At 45.3% G+C, this 19,501-nt stretch overlaps 1 protein-coding gene across 1 annotated transcript in view; it reads left to right on the top strand.

The window, feature by feature from the left end:
• The window catches only part of LOC101798301 (uncharacterized), a 167,820-nt gene extending 148,798 nt beyond the window's left edge, over window positions 1-19,022 (top strand). The window contains exons 8-11 of the mRNA XM_072025588.1: window positions 6,726-6,984; window positions 7,582-7,734; window positions 7,872-8,013; window positions 12,931-19,022. The gene's annotated coding sequence lies outside the window, so the exon portion shown is untranslated. The remainder of the gene's footprint in view (window positions 1-6,725; window positions 6,985-7,581; window positions 7,735-7,871; window positions 8,014-12,930) is intronic.
• Window positions 19,023-19,501: the final 479 nt, after the last annotated feature.

The raw sequence follows: 19,501 nt of genomic DNA, 5'->3' as shown, positions 1-19,501 counted from the left end.
TTTTTAGGAAGGTTTCTCTATAATTATCACATTATAGCTCCTTCTGGATCACTCAGAGTATAGTAAACAATTGCTATACTTGTTAGAGGTCATGAATACAGAAATGCATTCCTCTGTGTGAGGTCTGCAGTTAAATAATAACTTGTCGCTTCATGGTGTGGGGGGTGAATGCCCTCAAAGGGACGTGCTGACATTGTTCAAGCCAGTGATCCAGTTCCTGTAATTTACACCACTTTCTTAAAGCTGCTGCTGTGCACAGGAACAATGGATGGGCTGGGGGACAGCTGTCACCCCGCTGCAGCTCCTCTCGTTGCGTGCTGATCCCCTCGCTCTTCTCTCTGTTGCCTGTTTTGCAGTGGGACACAGGTACCCCCACCGCCAGGGGGTCGGCCCCAGGGACGATGGGCAGCTGCAGGAGGAAGGCGGTGAGCGTAACTTGTACAGCTTGCAGCTCCAGGCAGAAAGGGGGAGCGAGTGCAAGAGAAGGTGATCAGAGAAAAGGATTATGAACGAGTAATTTCATGATCAGAGGGTCTAATGAGCAGCGTTTACCCTTGTGGCGTCTCTGCTGTCTGCTGCAGAGGGAGCAGCGCTGCTGCCTTCTCCACAGGGGATACTAATGGTGTCTGTGTCCTCCATCCGTCATCTCCAGAGCCTGTCTGGGAACTTCAGGGCTTTGAGAAATCCTTCTCTCTGTCTCCTTGAAATTGTCTGACGTGCTCAAGAGCCACTTTTATACACACACTGGGCTCACACGGCACTCCATGTAAAGCTTTGTTTCCTTAGGAAATCTAGGCTTTACAATAATCACCTCGCCACTTGCCCAGGCATAACATGCAGTTGTGGTTTTCATGGTACAGAAGAAATGTGAGGATCCAGCTGCGGCTAAAATCAGTTAACAAAATGGGCAAATTAGCAATCCCAGAGCCCTTGGAGTCTGTTCTCAAGGCCAGAGAAGGAACCAAGAAGTCAGGTGGAGCTACAGAAGCTGGGACAGAGCAGCGAGCACCGGCCCAGGCAGGTGACAGACGTCTCATTTCTGACATCTCACAGTCCCTCCCTATGGCGGGGGGATATACCCCTTGCTATGCGATCAAAAGAAAATTAAGTCTTGGCAAAAACATGGCAACTTTATGGATTTAGTCTGGAAGGAGCTCAGCAGGGATGCGTAGGAGCTGACTGCAGTATTTCAAAGTCTTTCTAGAAGCCACAGGATGAAATCTTCTGTGGTGCTGCAGGCATCATGTCACCAGCTCCAGGTCTCCAAACTTCGCTGTAATGCTGTCTCCACGATATTCACACAGAAGAGGATGACTGGAGGGAAGGGCAGGCTCCATACTCAGCCCCCTTGCTTGTCTTGGGTTGTGTTGCACGCTCCATGTTGTTTTAATGTAGTTCCTAGTATTTAATGCATTTTTATTGCTTTCTCTAATAACACCAAGTGAGCACTAGGAGCCAAACTAAACAAGCCATGCCAATAAGCCACATGTTTCACTTCAACCAGCAAAGCGGATGCCTCTTCCAGCCTGGCTGTGGAAGTCGAGGCCCTCACTGCTCCTCAGGGCACGGGAAGCGATGGCTGCTGCGGTGTGGAGGAGGCAGAGCCGGGGCAGCAGCCCTGCCGCGGGTGCAGAAGTGGCCGCGTGCCCCCACGTGCCCCCTCCAGCTCCCCGCATGCGCCAGACTTGTTGGTCTCGGGGTGGAAGTCTGAGGCAGAGAGAGGCTGGCTGTTTGCGGGCTGTGATGTAGCAGCTCGTCTCATGGGCTTTATCAAGTTGGGTCTTGTTTTTGTGAGGCCATAAGCACCTCTAAATCCTTTACCATCAGTGGAGGCTGGAGTTCACGTTCTGCATCGCTGAAAGCCTTTCCATGAAATTAAAAAAACAACCCCAAACCTCCTCCCCTGGTGCTGATCAGTGGTGTGGTGTTGACGTAAGTGTACTGGAGTTTCACTTACAGCAGCTGGGTAGCTGGCACTTTTATAGGCTTTTTAGACTTTTTTTTTTAAATTCTCTGTCTTTTGCAAAATGTATTTTTATTATTATTATTCTTTCTGTTTGCTTTTCCCCTACAAGACCTAGCCTTCATGTCTGTCCTCTTAGCGCTGCTTCCTGTTGTTCTCTGTGATCTCCCTTGTTCCATCTTCTCTTCTCTGGTTTCCTCCCTTTCATTTTACCCTTTTCTTTTTTTTTGCTCAGACTGGCTCAGCCCATCCTCCCACAGGGGAAGCGTATCTGTTTCATTGCCCTGTCTCCATTTCCCTCCCAGCCCCACAGCTGTTCCCGTTCCTACAGGCCCCTCTCCTGCTCAGAGCACCGTCCACGTCCAGCCCCTTTCCTCCATCACTGGAGGTCAACAACAGAGAAAACAGAAAACGAACCAGGAGGGAAATAATACAGCCAAGAATGATTATTCTGCGAGATGCCAAGTATTGTCTCACCAGCGTTAGCCTGGACCGCTTTCATCTGGCTGGATGGGCTGAACCCACCATCTCCAGCACTGACACGCTGCGTGCAATGTTTCATGCCACACAATCTGTCATTGAGGAATTTTAGCCTTTCATGCTGCCCAAGCCTGAAAGCTGTGAACTCCTCAGTGAGGATGTGGTGAGGTGCGAATGTTTGCTTTGTTTCCAAGTTCCCCTTCTCCCCCCGTGCGCTGCACTTCAGCAGCAAAGCAGCAGGCACCTGTAGCTGCAGCTCTCTGTGCGTTGGCCCATGTAATTACGCATTTTCTAGTTGTGTTCAGTCAAAAGCAATTGTGGAGCTACAATTTCAGCTGGGACAGAAACTAATCAATCTAACAAGTTGGCTCGTGCGCAATTACAGCAGATACATTCTGCCGCTAATTTGTTCTGCCACCCCTTCGCCCTCCTGCATGGAATACGCTGTGGGGACAAATGAACCCAGAGCGCAGCTCATCTGTGTTACCCGTCTGCCTGTTCTGCTGGGGTGAGTGAAAGGCCCAGCTTAAAGGTGAGAAGGGGTTTTTCACTCTGGAGGGAACTGGGCTGCATTTGGGCTGCAGTCTGCATATCTGCCTCAGATACTGCATGGCCCCTGCCTCAGGCATCTTTTTCAGAATTAGGGAATGATCAAATCTGGAAGGAGAACAAGCACACGTGGATCTGCCAGGAAGTAAGTGAAAACCTAATACAGCCCAAAGCCACTTCACATGCAGCCCACTCAGTGGCACCGAGCCCCCAGAACCGCTGTTTCACTTGCTCCCTGACTGCAGTCACATCTCCTACCCCTTCCCCTTGCCTCTCCTTGTAACCCCAAACTGAGGCTTTGCCTTGCTCAGCAACAAAGCAAATGTCTTCAAAAACATCTTTGCCCTGATACAGCGGGAGGCTGTGACTGATAGTCACGGCTGGGGAACGAGTGCGGCAGCAGTGCTGAGCTGTCTGTGCCATTATTGTTCTCTGCTGCAAACTGGAAGCGACCGAGAGAAGGACAGCGCAGTCTGTAACGACCCCCCTGGGACCTGCATGAACCCTTAGTGTTGCAGGATATGCACAGTAGTCAAGGCTGTCAGTTTTTTCCATGAAGATAATGACAAAATCCCTCATCTGAATTTGGTCTCACTATCTGGCACTTTCACAGCGATTACTTGCTGGCGGCTGACACTTAAACAGTGGGTTTTAAAAACCCGAGTAAGGAAATGGGAGGGGAACACGTCAACTTCCAGGGCAAACGCAGGATGTGTTGGAAAAAAAGAACGATACGGTGATTGCCTCCAGGTCAGTCCTGCTAAGTTTGACTCTCATGGGGATAGTTAAACAACCTCTTAAAGGGTTCTTCTTGTTAGGGTTTGTTACAGAGCAGTCAGAGGGCATTTCCCCTGCAAGCAGTGATCGCTCTCCCAGGGGCGCTCTCCCTGTACCTGATGCAGACAGCAGCACTCAGGGACCTCCCATTGTAGCAAATGCCACAGAGGGCAACTGTGAAGTGGCCATCAGCATTTCCGGGGGCAGGTATGTATGGAAGTGTGATGAAGAAAAAGTCAGAGAATGCTCTTAGTTTGCATTACCGCTTGGAAATGTAGATTATTGAATTCAAGAAAAAGTTTGAGTTGCACAACACAAACAGTCCTCTTCTGAATATGTCGTAACGATATTCTGGCAAGCTCAACAGCCCATAAAAATGCCCACTCTGCTTATAGTATTTAATTGTTTCAGCCCTCGATAAATCATCTGTTACAGCCTGTTGTACATTTTAAAGCATTTCTTGCTAATGGATTTTCACAATGTGGTTTAAGGGATGTTGTTATTAATAAATGTAACTGCACGGAATAGTAACCTGATAAAGATGAAAGAGACATTTATGAATTCCACTTCCCTTCCAGCTGCTGCTAGGAATATTCCCTCCTTCAAAATACATTGCATTTAGTCTTGATTTCTTTTTTGTTAAAACCAGACTGCTATATTCTGACTTTATAAAGAAAATATTAGTGGAGTTGAACCAGTTGTGAACTCATCTGTGGTGGTAAAAATCCAGTTCTTCTCAGCATATTGGAGACATTTCCTCACTGTAAGGGAAAACAGGGCTGGCCCAGGTATCCCATGCAGATATTCTTAGAACTAGTGTGTAAGTTTAAAGGCATTGGCACATTTTTTTTTCTTTTTTTAAATATGATTAATGGATCTTAATATTGATGGAAACATGAAAAGAAAATAATTTTTCCATGCTAGATAACTGATTTTTGCTAATGGACTGTTCTCCATTACGTTATCATTACAATGCCTTCGTTGTGTATAAATTAGAGACTCAGGTTCAGTACCAAACAGTGTGTGATTGGCTCCAGTTAACCAGGAAATGTGGAATGGCTAAAGGCTGGTATCTACCACAAAAATGGCTCTGTAAAAAGGAGAAAGGAAAGGAAAGGAAAGGAAAGGAAAGGAAAGGAAAGGAAAGGAAAGGAAAGGAAAGGAAAGGAAAGGAAAGGAAAGGAAAGGAAAGGAAAGGAAAGGAAAGGAAAGGAAAGGAAAGGAAAGGAAAGGAAAGGAAAGGAAAGGAAAGGAAAGGAAAGGAAAGGAAAGGTTTTTATTAGAAGAGAGCTTAGCTTTATGAGGATCTGATCCATGTAGACATTGATGTCTTTAACACAGGAGACAGGTATTAATCACAGGAAAGAATTTGTTTTCACAACTAGCAGAAAGCTGGTTCTCTTGACTAATAAGAAAAAAAAAAAAGATTTTCTGGATTGAGCTTCTAGTTAAAGATGGTGAGGTCTGCATGCAGAAATAGAAAGGACCAAAAGGCAGCCTGAAGCTGGAGGGTGCTGAGAGACAAGGGCCTTGCTCCTGCCACTCAGTTTCCTGCAATGTGACATGGTACAGCCACTTCTCTTTTCCATGGAGCTCTTCTACCTCTCACTTTCCGTGAATATTCTTTGTTAGCTCTTTTCAAGGGCTGAGACTTCCTTGTACCTTGTGTTAGTACTGCATGTAGCTTCTGCAGATGCTATGGTAATACCTTCAGAACTGATAGGCAGTTTGCCACCCAGCTCATTCTCTCAACTCATTCTTTTATGAAGCTGCACATCCTTGTGAATAGGCTGCTAAGGGATTTATAGATAAAGCAGTAGCATGGATCTGCCTCTGATCTTTAGTATAAATCAGGGGTAAATTCAATGGTACAACTGGTATTTCTTGCAGAGGAACTGAAACATTCTGTTCAAAATACAAGAACACCACTACTTACAATAAAGTTTATAATACAAGACAAGAAAACGGTGTGATACCGTGGCTGCCAGCACCTTGCACTAGATTTCTCCCTTGAGGTGACTGTATTACCTTATAATCAGTCAGTTTTTCTGGACTACATTCCTTGCATAGTAGGCTATAAATAATCATTATTGATATTGCAAGGAGGCTGTGAGTTCCTGAATATCCTGAATAACCGTGACAAATTTCTTAATGTGTCAGTTACTGATACAATGCATCTGTTTTTGTAATTATTTTAATTATGTTTTATACACAAAGGAAAGAATACAAAAACAAATTTTTTTCTAGATTCATGGGCTAATTGGAGGACAGCCCACCTGTGGCCATCTCTGTGTATGTAAATCCTTTGTCTGGACTAACGTGATACTTGGCGGTAAGCATTTGTTTATAGTTTAGCAGTGTAAGACTCCAGCCCCTACGTACTCTCTGAAGACAACACCGATATGTTACCAGCATCCCAGGGGACACATCTTACTACTGGAGGAAGACTCTCAGCAATGAAAATGTAGTTTTATCCTTCTCAAAGTGCCCCTTGCCAAAGTCAGCCAAGCATCCAGAAGCACTTACTCAGAGTGATACGTCATTAATATTCTGCTAACTTGCTAAGCACGAGACAGACTCAGTCTTCCCAGAGGTTTCATTCTCTACCATGTCCAAGGATTGCTACCTCCATATCTTTTGACCCAGCCATGCCCTTACAGACATCCAGAGCCTGACAAGCTGCAATTTCATAGAAGCCAACAGACTTAAAAGATAAGGTATTGATATAAGAGAGAGATGAGTCAGGCCTGTGGGCAGAGTCCCATTGATTTCAGTGAAAACAGACAGGGTTGTGGTCACTGTCACATAGGTCCTGAGAGCAGACTGCATTAATGTCTGTTTCCAGGTGCCCAGCTCAGTCACTGTGCTACGGGGAGGAAGCGCAGCTACCTGAGGTTGGGTGCTGCTGGGTGGTCCAAAACAGACATTGCCAAAGTGAGCTTATTTCCTCTTGCAGATACAGTCCAAAGAGCTCATGAGGCAGTCTGCGCGCCTCCTCTGCCTCTCCCAAAAGGAATGCAGGTCTTGACCACACACACAGCTGATACAGGACCTTGACCTTGAACTTTGTGCCTTGGACATCAGCTTTGTGAGCCCATAGACAGCCCTTCTGCAGCTGCGTCAGGCCACACACAGTCACAAGTCTCTGCCGGGAGGTGACAGGCACAAAGCTGGCACTGGCTCTGTGAATACTTCTCCTCTGCAAAGTCAAACAGGTGAGTGTTCTCCACTGGTGGCCAAAGTGCTTTTGTTTGCCTTAACTCTAGCCTTGAACAGGAGAGGTGTGTGTGCAGCTGGCACTGGTCTCAGGAGGCAGGGATCACCTGCAGCTCCTCCTAAGCTCGTTCACACAGTGTAAAAATTGTTCTGATGTTCTGGCTCTCCAGTAGCCAAAAGGGCTGTGGAGTCAGTGCGGCAGCAGAGTGAACTGGTGTCTTTCTGATCTGATATCACTGATAGGCTGTGTTTCGCTCTCCTGAGCTCCATTTATAATAGCAGCTAGAAAGGCTTTCCAGGACAAATGGAAATGTGCCCTTGGGCCTGTAATTATGTACACAAACAAGCCTCAGGCATGCAGGATCTGGCCTGTTTGACCAGTGTGCTTCCGAGGATGCTCTGCTGCCTTTTCACTAGAAAGTAAAAACAGTTTTATGTACAACAAGTGATAGGTTTCCTCCAACCCTGCCTTTTTTTTCCTTTCTTTGCGCTCTTCTGCTGCCTTCTGCTGCAAAGGGGGAGCAAAGGGGTGGTGCTGCCTGTGGGTTTTAATTGGACACCATCCCTTTAATGTGGAGTTGTGTTTTTCTTTCAAGGCCAAAAATAAATGCTAGTGAAGGAATAAACAGAAGTGAACAGAAGGCTTGGACACCTGGAAGACAAGACTACTTTGTGCCTCCCAAAGCCATAAGCCTGTTCACAAGGAGGTTACTCTTTCAGAAAACCCCAAGTCCTGTAACGCTGCCCAGGTCAGTAGGTGCCCAGCAGAGCAGGGGGCATTCCAGGCAGACATGCCTTGGGAAAGGGATATCTCTGCTCTCCTTGGAAGAGAGGAGAGGGAAGGAGAGAAATTTACTTTGCTCTGCCACTTCATCTCTTTCTACAGGGTTTGAACATGCACCAGTTTGTCAGCAGAAGACAGCTTCCATCTGTCTCAGATGGACGTGGCCTTAGTGCTGTGGTTGCATCACTTGCAGACTGACTTGGGAAGTGGGCAGTGCCGCTGCCTTCTGCAGCTGAGGACGCAGGTAAGGTGAGGACACGTCCACATGCAGGGTCCCAGAGCGCTTCTCAAGGGAGCGGGGAAAATGAGTGGGTGGCTACGTAGGCAACTACTAAAGTTCAACTCCCCCTTTCAGTGCCCTACGTGGCAGTAAGGCCAGGATTTTAAACGCTTTGCATTCTTCAAGTGTCTTGTGGACAGGGCTCCTCTCTTCTTGTGTCAGCCTCGTACCAGCAGCCCGAGCTAGGCCTTTGCTACTTGCCTTGGCTGCAGTCAGGGTGCTCAGCAGTGCGGATGGGCTTTGCTGTCTGCAGGACCCAGACAGAATTCAAAGCAAGCAGCCTGGTGCAGACACCTTGTTTTCCGGTAAGCAAAGTTAAACTGCTGCAGCGATCCTAGTGGGGTTAGGGAGCTTTAGACTTTACTTTAAAGACTTAACTAAATCTTTACTGCGCGCAGTACCTTTTGAAATGTGAACTTTAGGCTCTTTACATCTCAGCTGTTGTAGAATGAAAACCCCAGTTAATACTGAGAAGTGTTAAGGTGATACAGAGTGTCTCTCACACACAAAGGGAAGTGCGGTTCTTTTTCTGTCTCTAAAGCACCAAGTTGTGAGTCAGCCAAAGCCTCTGAAGACTGGTTAAGAAACAGGAGCTTTTACAGGCACCTCATTAGGGCTGAATCTTCAGCACGGTCTGTAGTCACACACCAAAACATAGTCATCTCAAAAAGGGCAAATGTTGGGAAATTAAGGGAACTAATTAGTGGAATCAACTGCTCTGAATAGCTTATGAGTTGAATGTGAAACTGGATTCCAAAACTAGCTGGAACACGCAGGACAAACCCTGAAGGGAAACACTCCAAACCCAGTGGGATAAATAACCAGCCCCAAACACACGGGGGGAGTTAACTGACAGCAGGCAGGGAGAGGGCAGAAGGTCTGATTGGCAAGAGGGAATTCGGTTCGCATGCAGCCAGGGACTGAAATCAGATGTCTGGAGGGGAACCGCTACAGGGAACGACCATCTGCTCTGCTCTTTGATGGAGCCCATCGCTCCTGCCATGGGGCTGACTAAGCAGCTTACCCAGCAGGTCCTGAGCAGCTGCTGTTCCAGGGACACGCTTGGTCCGGCAGTTCAGGACCTGCTTTAGGGGTTACTCTGTCGGTGCCACACGGGCGGCATCAGAGAAGAGTGGTGGAGCAGAAGACTGGAGGCAGTATTTGCCTCAGTCATCCGATTTTAATTTGCTGAGGTCAGGAAATACAGGGGTAGAATGAAAAATGTCAGAAGTAAAATTGTGAACTAGACTTTGAAAAGGAAATTAGAACAGATGGCACAAAGTTTCAGCTAGAGAAATAAAAAAGAGGAGAAATGTGGCCACTATGTAGTAGTGAGAATGGGGTTGAGACTAGACCAGTCTGCATATGGTCTAAAAATGAATTAAAAACACTTTGTTTACATTTTCAGTAGAGATTATCATATTGAGCAGCAGGGCAAAGACAGGATTTCTAGTGGGAACATACATCAGGGAATGAAAATTGTCACATGTAAGATGGAAGGAAAACCTTAAAGAATTCAGTGTACTCAGATGAAGGTGCACTGGCAGATTTCCATCCCAGGATTTGGAAAGAACTGGCACATTAAATGAGTTCAGCTTAACCTGATACTTCTCTTTGATGACTGCTTTTTTTTTCTAGACAAATGAAATACAGGTGATTTACTCTATCCAGCCTTGAGTGAAGAATCTGATATTATACCACAGGGGAAATTATTAGTTGAAGTTGAGAAGATGGGGATTAGTGTGGATGGTGAACACAAAACTGCTAAAGCTCTGAGGGAAGGGGAGCTCCAAGGAGAGGGGAAATGCCGGACAGAGGCAGTTAATAAGTGGAACTCCTCAAAGGTCAGTGTTGAGCTCAGCCTTGCTTGTTTCGTTAATGACTCTGGCACAGCAGTAGGAATGTAGTAAAGAAATCTGCTGAGGACACAGGCTTTCTTAATACAAAGGAGGATCAGAACATCAATCAGCAATAACTGAATGACAGAATTTATCTGAAATAGAATAGAGAAAGTATAAAGATATGCAATTAGAAATTAATAACTAGAATATCACATTACTCACTTGAAAATGACAAAAGTAGGGTGGTGTTAAAAAAAACACAGTGAATTACTTGCTCCCAGGGATAACTGTGAACCACCAATCTGATATGGAAAGGCAAACACAATCCTAGAAGATACAGGTTCACTCATGTTCAGGGAAGATTAGCAGGTACAGAGAAGGGCATTGAGGATGATCAGAGGGTTTAGAACAAGAGAAGACTAGAAGAGTTTCATTTGTTTAGTTTCTCAAAACAAAGACTAGAGGAGATAGGATTGTTTTCAGTAAATACATCTGATAGGTAAAGATCAGAGAAAAAAGAGAATTGTTTAAACTAAATTATGATGCTGGCACAAGAACAAATGATATTAAGGCTGAAAATTTTAAATGAAGTGCTGGAGTAGCCTGCCAAAAAGCATGATATAATGTAATTGACTGTAATAGTGGGCGACTGGATCGGTAATCCAGAGCCCTGTGTTCCTAAACTTCTTTTTGGGAAAGGAGTCAATCATGGTGGTTAAATGCAGGGAATTAAAAGGAACAGCCCAGAACAACACCACAAATGTGTTCCCAGTGATGGAGCAGTGTGGTGACTGAGACTCGCATGGCACCTACCAAGTAGTGATCTCTTTCTTAGTAGGAAAACTAGGCCAAAATGTGTGCAGTGATGTGCTAGATGTATGCCACTAAAACAGTTTGCTGTGAGTTTGAGCTCTTCCTTTTTATCCCCAAATGTGACCATCTTTCACCTCCAAAGCTTGTCTACGTGGTTGAAAGAACATCTCCACGATTTGCTGTCCTGACACCGGCGGTCATTGCCTTGCCTCCATGCTGCCTCGATGGCTGTCCCCGGGGAGCTGGAAGCAGGCGACGCGCTCAGCTCCCTGCTCTGTCCCCTGGCCCTCTCTTTATCTGATGTCCTCTTTGTCAAAAGGCCTGGACAAGGGATAATGTTGTACATCTTCAAAGAGAAACATGCGGACAACAGAGTTTTGGCAAAGTGTGTACTTCTAAATGAGACTTGTTGAGGGATACATGCCACTGTAATGCCCGTGTGGCTCCCCTGACCTCGGGGCACTGAGCCTTGACTCCTGGGCCCCTCAGGAGGGCTGTGAGCAACAGCTGGGGCCAGCGGCCAGGGCCAGGAGTTCTCAGGGCTGCCCTGCTCTGAGTCCAGGCCTAGGCTGTGAGCCCCACGCTACTTATGCGAGAGCAAGGCTGGAAATAGGGGGAAAAAAGGAGGCCAACACTGAAGCTTTTTATTTCAACGGCTAAAGTGAGGGCCTTCCCTCTTTCTCCCCGAATGGGAACTGGCAAACTCAGCTCTTTAATGGTACAAGCTCATCTCAGCCTTGCCTATAAATAGATAAATGAGATTCCTCCTGTCCCAGTGAGTAATTCTGACATCCTCCCTTTGCCTTGCAGAGAGCTGAGTCACAGGCACTCTGCACTCCAGTGCCTGCATTACTTACATGGTCTCAAAGGAAATTTTAACACATCCAATGAATCATCAGGGATTGGATCATGTTTAAAGTTATATTCCATTGGCATTTCCCTTCTATTGTAGCAAGTCTGCCAACACTTAAAACTTTAGCTAATCTGGACTCAAAATGCGTTGAGGAAATAGCATGTTGACATATACAGCTACCAATACAAATAATTTTAAAAGCCCTCCTAAATCTGCATCAATAAGCAAACAACCCTTAGTGGATTCCTTTAGCACTTTGGACATGCTAATTTTGTCAGACTGCTTCTTTGGTTTGTAGCTGCTTATTTAAAGGAACTCAAAGTTTGAAATGTTTTAATATTCAGTCTTTAGGCCCCTAATTTAATCTCCTGCAGGTTTCCTGCCAAAATATTATTTGCACTGAGATGTAGCTTGCAGCCCCATGCTCATTCTCTCACGGAGACGCACACATTCCTGTTCTTACCCATGATAAAAATAAAATGCCTGCAAAGCAGAGACAAAACCAGAGTGGTGTTAAGTACAGAACCCAGGGCATTAATATGCTGGCTGTACAAGGCACTGGGCTTCAGCCTGAAGCAGTATCTCCTGCTGGGGCATTTTCACTTGTTGCCCTTCTTTCTCCCATGTGGTAAAGGGTAGTTTGATCAGTTTAGAGGCAACACAGCATCTGAAGTCAGAGTATGTCTCTCTCTGCCTCAGAAAACATCTGGAAGAGTGGAAAATTCTCCAGCAGATTTTGGGAACTGTGAAACAAATATAAAAATATTTCTCTCTGTTGGTTTTCTGGCTTGCCTTTCTGCATCTTAGAACTGGTTGGGACATTTCACTCATTATTACCAGACTCTCAGTTTCAATGAACAAGAAATGCTAACATTTGCTGCTTTGCTGCTATGGTTTAGTATTCTGAGACCTAAAACCTGGCTTGCTCTTTTGATAACCCTAGGAAATCTGTGTCTTATTTAAATAACATTTTTCTAGTACCTTTTCATCAAGCAATTCTCCGCCTGTGCATAGATCGTTAACAAGAGTTTGTTCAACACATTCCAGCATGAGCTGCAGTCTCTCCATGAGATACTGTGTCTTCTGCATTGGTTTATTTATCAGCCCAGCACAGCCTCGGTTGCCAGTTTTCTGCCAGCTGTTACTATATGATAATATTGGGAAAAAAATCAGTTTTGGCTCTGTCACTGGAATTGGATGTAATTCAGCTACCTGATGACAAATGATGATTTGTTTAACAGTATAAACTGTAATATTTTTATAGCTGATAGTTTTCACCCTACTCTGAAGCTGGAAAGAAAAAAATAACAAGGAATTCCCAGAAGTTTCTCACTTTAAGTTTTCCTATAGTGTTGCCTTGTTGTTTCTGCGCAGGAAAAGCCATCCTGACTGGGTGAATTGGTAGTGTCAGCACGACGCTGGACAAGGGCGGGTACATGAACTGGGAACACTCAGCTTCTCGGTTGGCCTCCTTCCGGCAGCAGCAAACCTCACTGGATGGTCAGGCCACAGAGATGCTCAAGGACACGACAGAGGCCTGAAAACAAGCCAGTGTTTCTGTAAAGCATTAATCACCCTGTGCGGGGCCAGGGGTGGGAACGGGGAGAGGGTGCACTCTGCCTCGGCATGCACATGTTTTCTATCTAAGCTTTGTTTCAGCTGGATCTTTCCCACTAGCTCATCCTTCTTTAACACCTTGTACTCATTTATTACGAGGCTGTTTAGCAGCACAAATCAATTAAGTACCGCAGAAACCCACAGAGACAGACAGAGGTTCCTATCTTTGGTTCAGTCGGGGTGGGAGGCACGCAGAGGTTAAGCCCATGCTCCTTGCCACACAGCGAGCGAGGGTGGAGTACGATGCAGCCCCCAGCTCACCTCCTGCCTTTCAGCCTCCCCCAGCACCCTCCGTGCCACACCGAGCCCCACTCAGGTACTGCTGAAGCAAGAGGGCCTCAGGGCTCAGCCCCATGTTTGCAGCCCCATGTTTGCTGCAGCCCCTTGCTGGGCTGTGGGAGCTGTGCCCACGGACACAGGGCTCCCAGCAGAGAGCCAGAAGGCTTTGCTGTCCCAGTCCTGCTGCAGCTTCTTCAGCCCCCCAGGATAAGCCCTGTGTGGGACACAGCTGGGGGCACATCACAGCCCTGAGACGTGGCAACTGTACGAGGGCCCTGCCCTCAAACAAGCAGGTGGCCAGAGGTACAGCCTTGCTTCCGTGCACCCGTGGCCAGCTTTACCATGCTGAGGGCTGCTGGGGCCTCACAAGTGAGGTGTGTTCCTCCGAGGCCTGGCTGAGCCAGTCCTGAGGTGCCCAGCTCTGCTGTAATGGGATATGGTAGGGTCCGGGCCTCTGTTGTCACCTCTGCATCCTGCAGGATTCTTCATCAGGATGTTGCCTGGGTCCTGCTAAGGAAAGCCACTGTTCAATGGTGCAGCTAGTACCTGGGCAGGGGATTGTGCAGGGCTTTAGGACATAGCACAGTCACAGAAGGTGAACAAGCAGTCAGAAAAAAAAAAAAAAGAAAAAAAAGTGACTTTAAAATAATTGTTTAGGTCTTGTTCCAACTGCAGCTTAGTGTGCAGGACTCAGCACCCACTGTAATGTCTTCAGGCTGTGCTCCCAATGCCTGCTCTGGTTCAGGTTGGTTTAGAGTTACTTGTATGTACCACACACTTCAGAAATAGGAGCTAATGATTCAAGCCACGTGACATAGATGATCCACAACATAAAGGAAAATAAGAACTAACCAACCAATTCTTGCTCATGCCTTTAAAACGTGCTCAGCCAAACTGTACTTCGTGAATATCTCTAAGGAGGGCCAGATTCTGTAGGACATGTCCTCAGCTCACAGAAAGCGACCATTAATCATTAGTGTGTCTTGGTCCCCAGCTATTTTAATCACTGTTGAACTACTCATGCAGTTCCCACTCCTAAAAATGGTATTTGACTCCAATGCACATGATTTCCTTTGGCTTCCTTTCCCCAATTAAGAGCAAGCCTTAACTACTTGGAAGTGCAAGCACTGGAATCCATGGATTTGCTTCTCATCTGTCATGGAGCAAAAGCGTGGTACTACAAGTAGCATCTGTGCTGCCAGACATAAACATCAGCATATATTGGAACCGGCCGGCACAGTATGAAACCGTAACAGCTCTTGTTCCTACAGGCTGATGGCCAAACCATGTCCTGTGTATTGGAGCACTGGAAGTGTCTTTGGTCCCTGCTATATTGTTAGTCCATTTCTGTTCCACTTTATTAAGTAATGATTAAAAGTGCTTCTTGTATATGTGGGCAATAATTATGGCACGTCAGTTTGTTGTGGGAGAAGTGGATGAACATGGAGTACATTTGTAAACTGCAGGCTGTAGAAACCAATAAATCTTTCTTAAATTTTTCCCTTTAAAAGTGCTCAGCCAAAGCCACAGGAAGTTTAAGGGAAAAACAAATTGCTCATCCATAGATTCAGGATCACAGTGAAGCTTTGTAATGCTCAGCTTCTCTCATGAGGCCGATGAGCAGCCTGAGCAGTCTGGGGGTGTGCAGAGAAAACTTCATTGCCTTCCCTTAATTGCAGACTAATAAATGCATTGTGTCCATCTCCATGGGTTTACCTAATTTATAAACTGGATTGCCACAGTTCTGAATTTCTCTGCTTTCACTCCTCGTATGTGAACATGCTCCTGTTGGGCTTGGAGAAAGAACCGTCTGATTGTGCATACAGAGCGCAGGGGAGGTTTATAGGAGGATCAACTTAAATAACAGGTAAAGTTTTGCAGGTGCACTGCTCATGAAGGATCCCTCCAGTGTTTGTCGCACCACATTAAGTCAGGGGTACAATGACAAACAGTGGGAGGACTGTCAGTGATTATAATATGGGATTTAACACATAACTACTGACAGCGTTATTTACCTGGAAAACCATTAATTGTTTTTTTTATATCCTTACCAGCCAGGAAAGAGCACATACATTAAAAAAAAAAAAAAAAAAAAAAAAAAAAAAAAAAAAAAAAGCTGCATATAATGTAGCATCAGCCTCAGTAATGAGGAATTTCTGCATGGTTTTCTGGCTCAGAAGACAAAATCCTGCTACAATGCCACAGGAAAGTTTTCAAACTTGATGTTGCAGAGAAAGGCATGTACACAAGTCATACTATCTGAAATCAGCTGATGAGCTTGCGTGCCTAATGTGGAACTCAGGAATTCTATTCATTTTCCAGGGTTTTGTTTTGTTTTGTTTTATTTCTCTTTAAAAAGCACCAAATAGCAACCAAATTTCAGCTAATACCAGCCGGGCACCAGAACAAAGTCCATCCTTGAGAAGGCTGGCCTGGCTGGCTCACCAGAGAAATCGCTCGTTCCTTCCCACCAATTCCTGCAAATGTTCCCTTACATAAACTTGGCCAATTCTGATCCAATTAAAAAGACAAAACCCAACAATAATCTGCTAAAGCTAAAGGTTCCTTGAGAGCTTAGATTTCTTCAGGCTTGCTGAAAATTAAATGTTTAAACATTGTGAAGAAAGTTTGCCATAATAACCATATTTCCTCCATGAAGCAGCTATTCATCAAGAACTACAGCAAAGCACTAAAGGGTTCCAGTGAAAGAAGGCAACAAATTTGCCTGCAAAATGTTATTTCCTGCACTGGACTAATTCAGATCATGTGGCTCACATACAATTTCTGTTTAATTGAATGTACCACATTAAATTATTCCAGACAGGATTTGTGCACTGAAAGCAGTTGATAATATTACAGGGCAGTTCAGAAAGCGTCCCCTGCAGAGAGTCCTTGCAGCCTGGAACAGCAGTGTTTGAAAGACTCTAACAGAATTGCTCGTACTTGAAGAGCAATTCATTTCTTTTTTTTTTTTTTTTTCCCCAGTGGGAATCTCACTCTGCAACCTTTGCTCCTTTGGGTCTATTCTTGGTGGGCAGTTACTACTGTTGTCAGTGTGTGCTTTCCAAGGATGTGCAAATTAACATGACTGGTGGCTCAAGCTTAGCAGCTCCTCTGTTACCCATGCAGAATTATCTGCATGCAAGTACCACGATGCTTTATTGCAGTGGCTTCTATCCTAATGTTCATACTACCTAGCATATGCTAGGGATGGCAGCTCCAAGAAGGCTGGGGCAATGCTTGAGCACAGTAGAAACTGATGGCAACACGTGAAATTGACCCTGAAAACAACATGATTGCCTCACATACTTTTCAAAACATATTTATTGTCGGTATTTATGCATTTTTCCAAGCCAGATCAGAGGTGCTAAATGACACTGAACTTTCAGAAAGAACAGCCAAATTTGTCCTTGAAATCTTAGTGTCTTAGCCTGGGCATTAAGAAAGGGTCTCACAGGGCTGCTGAGAGTTCCCTATGGTGTAACAGGGGGGTCAGCCAGGCTGGATCCCACCCCAGATACGTGGGAGAGATGTGGGATCTCTCCTGCCTATCAGTTCCTAGCCAAGTGTCCCTATGGAGCTCTGCTGTGCCTGCTGTCCACTCTGAAAGACAACTGGAAGAGATGTGCAATAGAGCTGTTTTGAGAACAGATAGTATAAAAGTTAACACCAAACCTTCTTGTTCTCCTATTCACCATATGCAGTCACATACGTGAAGGGTTTCTTCCACGTGGCTGTGCAAGAGGCATTAAGTGGGAAATTCTGGGTTGCCATAAGGTACAAGACAAGGTTATAAAACATTGGAACAGTTTATCAGACATTTATATAAGCAGAGTTCCCATAGCACATAAGAAAAAGATCCATTCATCAGGGCTCTGGTTTCAGGATGAATTGCAGGGATTGCTCTGTGCGCATCCTCTGAGGTTCAGACTGGTCCTTCTGACTTTAAAATCCACGAGCTGATTCTCTTCAAAAGGGCTGAGCTGAGATAGGGAGAAGCTGAGCAGGCTCATTCCAGTATTTCAGAGTAGAAATGTTTATTTTAACATAAATATTCTTATTTTGAGTAAGATGCAGATAATAAATATAAAAATTGTAACATAGAATCATATCAAAAAAGTTACAAAACCCCATTCCAGATCTTCCTGCTTTCAGTACAAAGAGTAGGTTGTTGTTCTCCAACCTGTTAGCAGTTGAGGTGATTCTACTTAGTTGGTTTGGTAGATACCAGATTGAAAACAGATCAATTCCATCCACACATCTTGCCAATTACTTCCATCTCCTTTCAGTATCAGGTGAAGACACTGGAGTTGCTAAGAGAGGAAATTCCCATGGAAAGGAGCAGGGGGTCTGGGGCTTCCTATGATGGGCCAGTCTCAGCAATCACAGGTGTCAAAGCAGAAAGTCCTGAAACAAACCATTCCAAAAGTGCCACATTCCTGGAATCAGCCTGCAAGGAAGGACACCCCCGGGACAGTCCTGCGTGGCCTTGAGCAGCACAAATTTTGTTGTTTGCAGCCAGTCAAACAGCGCCCATCCTCATCTGATAGCAGGGTGCTTTTCCTGTGCCCGTTATCTTTTATCTAGTCGCACAGTCACTGGGACAAGTATTCTCTTTTGGGGCTTGCTTACAAGGAGGAGTTGACTGTTCTGCAGTAGTCACTGCAGGATGACTTCATGTGAACACACTCATTCCACAGCGGCTGTTAGTTTCTGATTCATACCATACCTTAACTGGAGCAGCGTCAGTATGTCAGTGTGCCTTACAAAGTTAAGCAAGACCTGGGACTCAGTTTGGGGTTTCTAGTCACTTCTCCTTTACAAAGAATTCAGCTTTAAGAAAAGCAGTTGGAATGTTCCTGAGAATAACAAATAACAAATGAGTAATTCTTGCTCCAGAGCCACAAAACCCAATTAAAGATAGGTAAGTGATGTGTAAAGGCAAGTTGGTGCAGTCAGCATAGAAAAAAAATGCATGCAGTTCTAATCTATTGGCACAGGCATATAAAGCAGAATTAATTGATAAACATATCAATTAATTGATAAACAAAGCCTTTTCAAAAAAGGTAACGACTAATCCAACCAGACACTGGGAAAGGGACTTGCTGTGGTGGAGCCAGACTAATTTGACTATCCATACCCCTAGGTGGAGTTATTAAAGGATAAAAGCTTTGAACATTGTTGCAGAGTTCAATGAAAATAAAAAACTTTTACTCAACATAGAGAAGCTCTCAGAAATGCAAACGAGGTGTTAGAATGCATAAAGATGTTGAATAATTGAATATTATAGAGTTTTGTTTAACAAATTGCTTCTCCACATGCAATTACTGCATCCACGTCTGATCTGAAAAATTAGAGTAGGAATAAAGCTGGGGAAGAGGTGATAAGAACGAGCAGAGATCTGCAACGACTTGGAGCAGTTCAGCTGAAAGAGGAGTAAAACAGGGAGTCAGGATGGAGAGGGCAGTCTGCAATATGAAGAATGGCATTAAGGCTAAATCCACCAATTCTTTCACAAACATGAAAAGAATAAATACTGAAAAAAAAAAAAAAAAAGAGAGATAAAATAAGCTAGCACACATCACTGTCCTGGAATCTGGAGAAAACAACTTTTTTAAGCACTTATGACAGAAATCAGTCATGGGAGTACAGTCCTGTGAGGTTACAGGAAGGGGCAGGAGCACTGGCAGGACAGAGTCCGTCCATCCACAAGCAAGCAGCTGTGCAGAAATGGGTACAGTGACATGGGCAGGCTGCTTGGTGGGCATTAATTAGCTCATCCCCACAGTGGGCATTAATTAGCCCATCCCCAAAGCCAGCAGTGGAGCGGTCGGTGCTGCCTGCTGCCCAAGCACGGCGGTGATGCTGCAGCCAGGTTCCTGTGGCTGGCTGGCCTGGAGCCAGGGGAATCACTCGCCCCACGAAGCGAAGGTGGATCTCTGGGCGCACCCTGCCCCTGCTCACAGCCAACACCTCTCCCTCTGGAGCGGCTCTGGCAGGGGCTGTGTCTCGGGTTGGGAATATCTCCAGTTGTATTTCACTCTCAGAT

This window comes from Anas platyrhynchos, chromosome 19, assembly GCF_047663525.1.
Source record: "Anas platyrhynchos isolate ZD024472 breed Pekin duck chromosome 19, IASCAAS_PekinDuck_T2T, whole genome shotgun sequence".
In the NCBI taxonomy this organism is placed as follows: domain Eukaryota; kingdom Metazoa; phylum Chordata; class Aves; order Anseriformes; family Anatidae; genus Anas; species Anas platyrhynchos.
The sequence above is the reverse complement of the archived record's forward strand: the minus strand, read 5'-3'. Positions and strand labels throughout refer to the sequence as shown.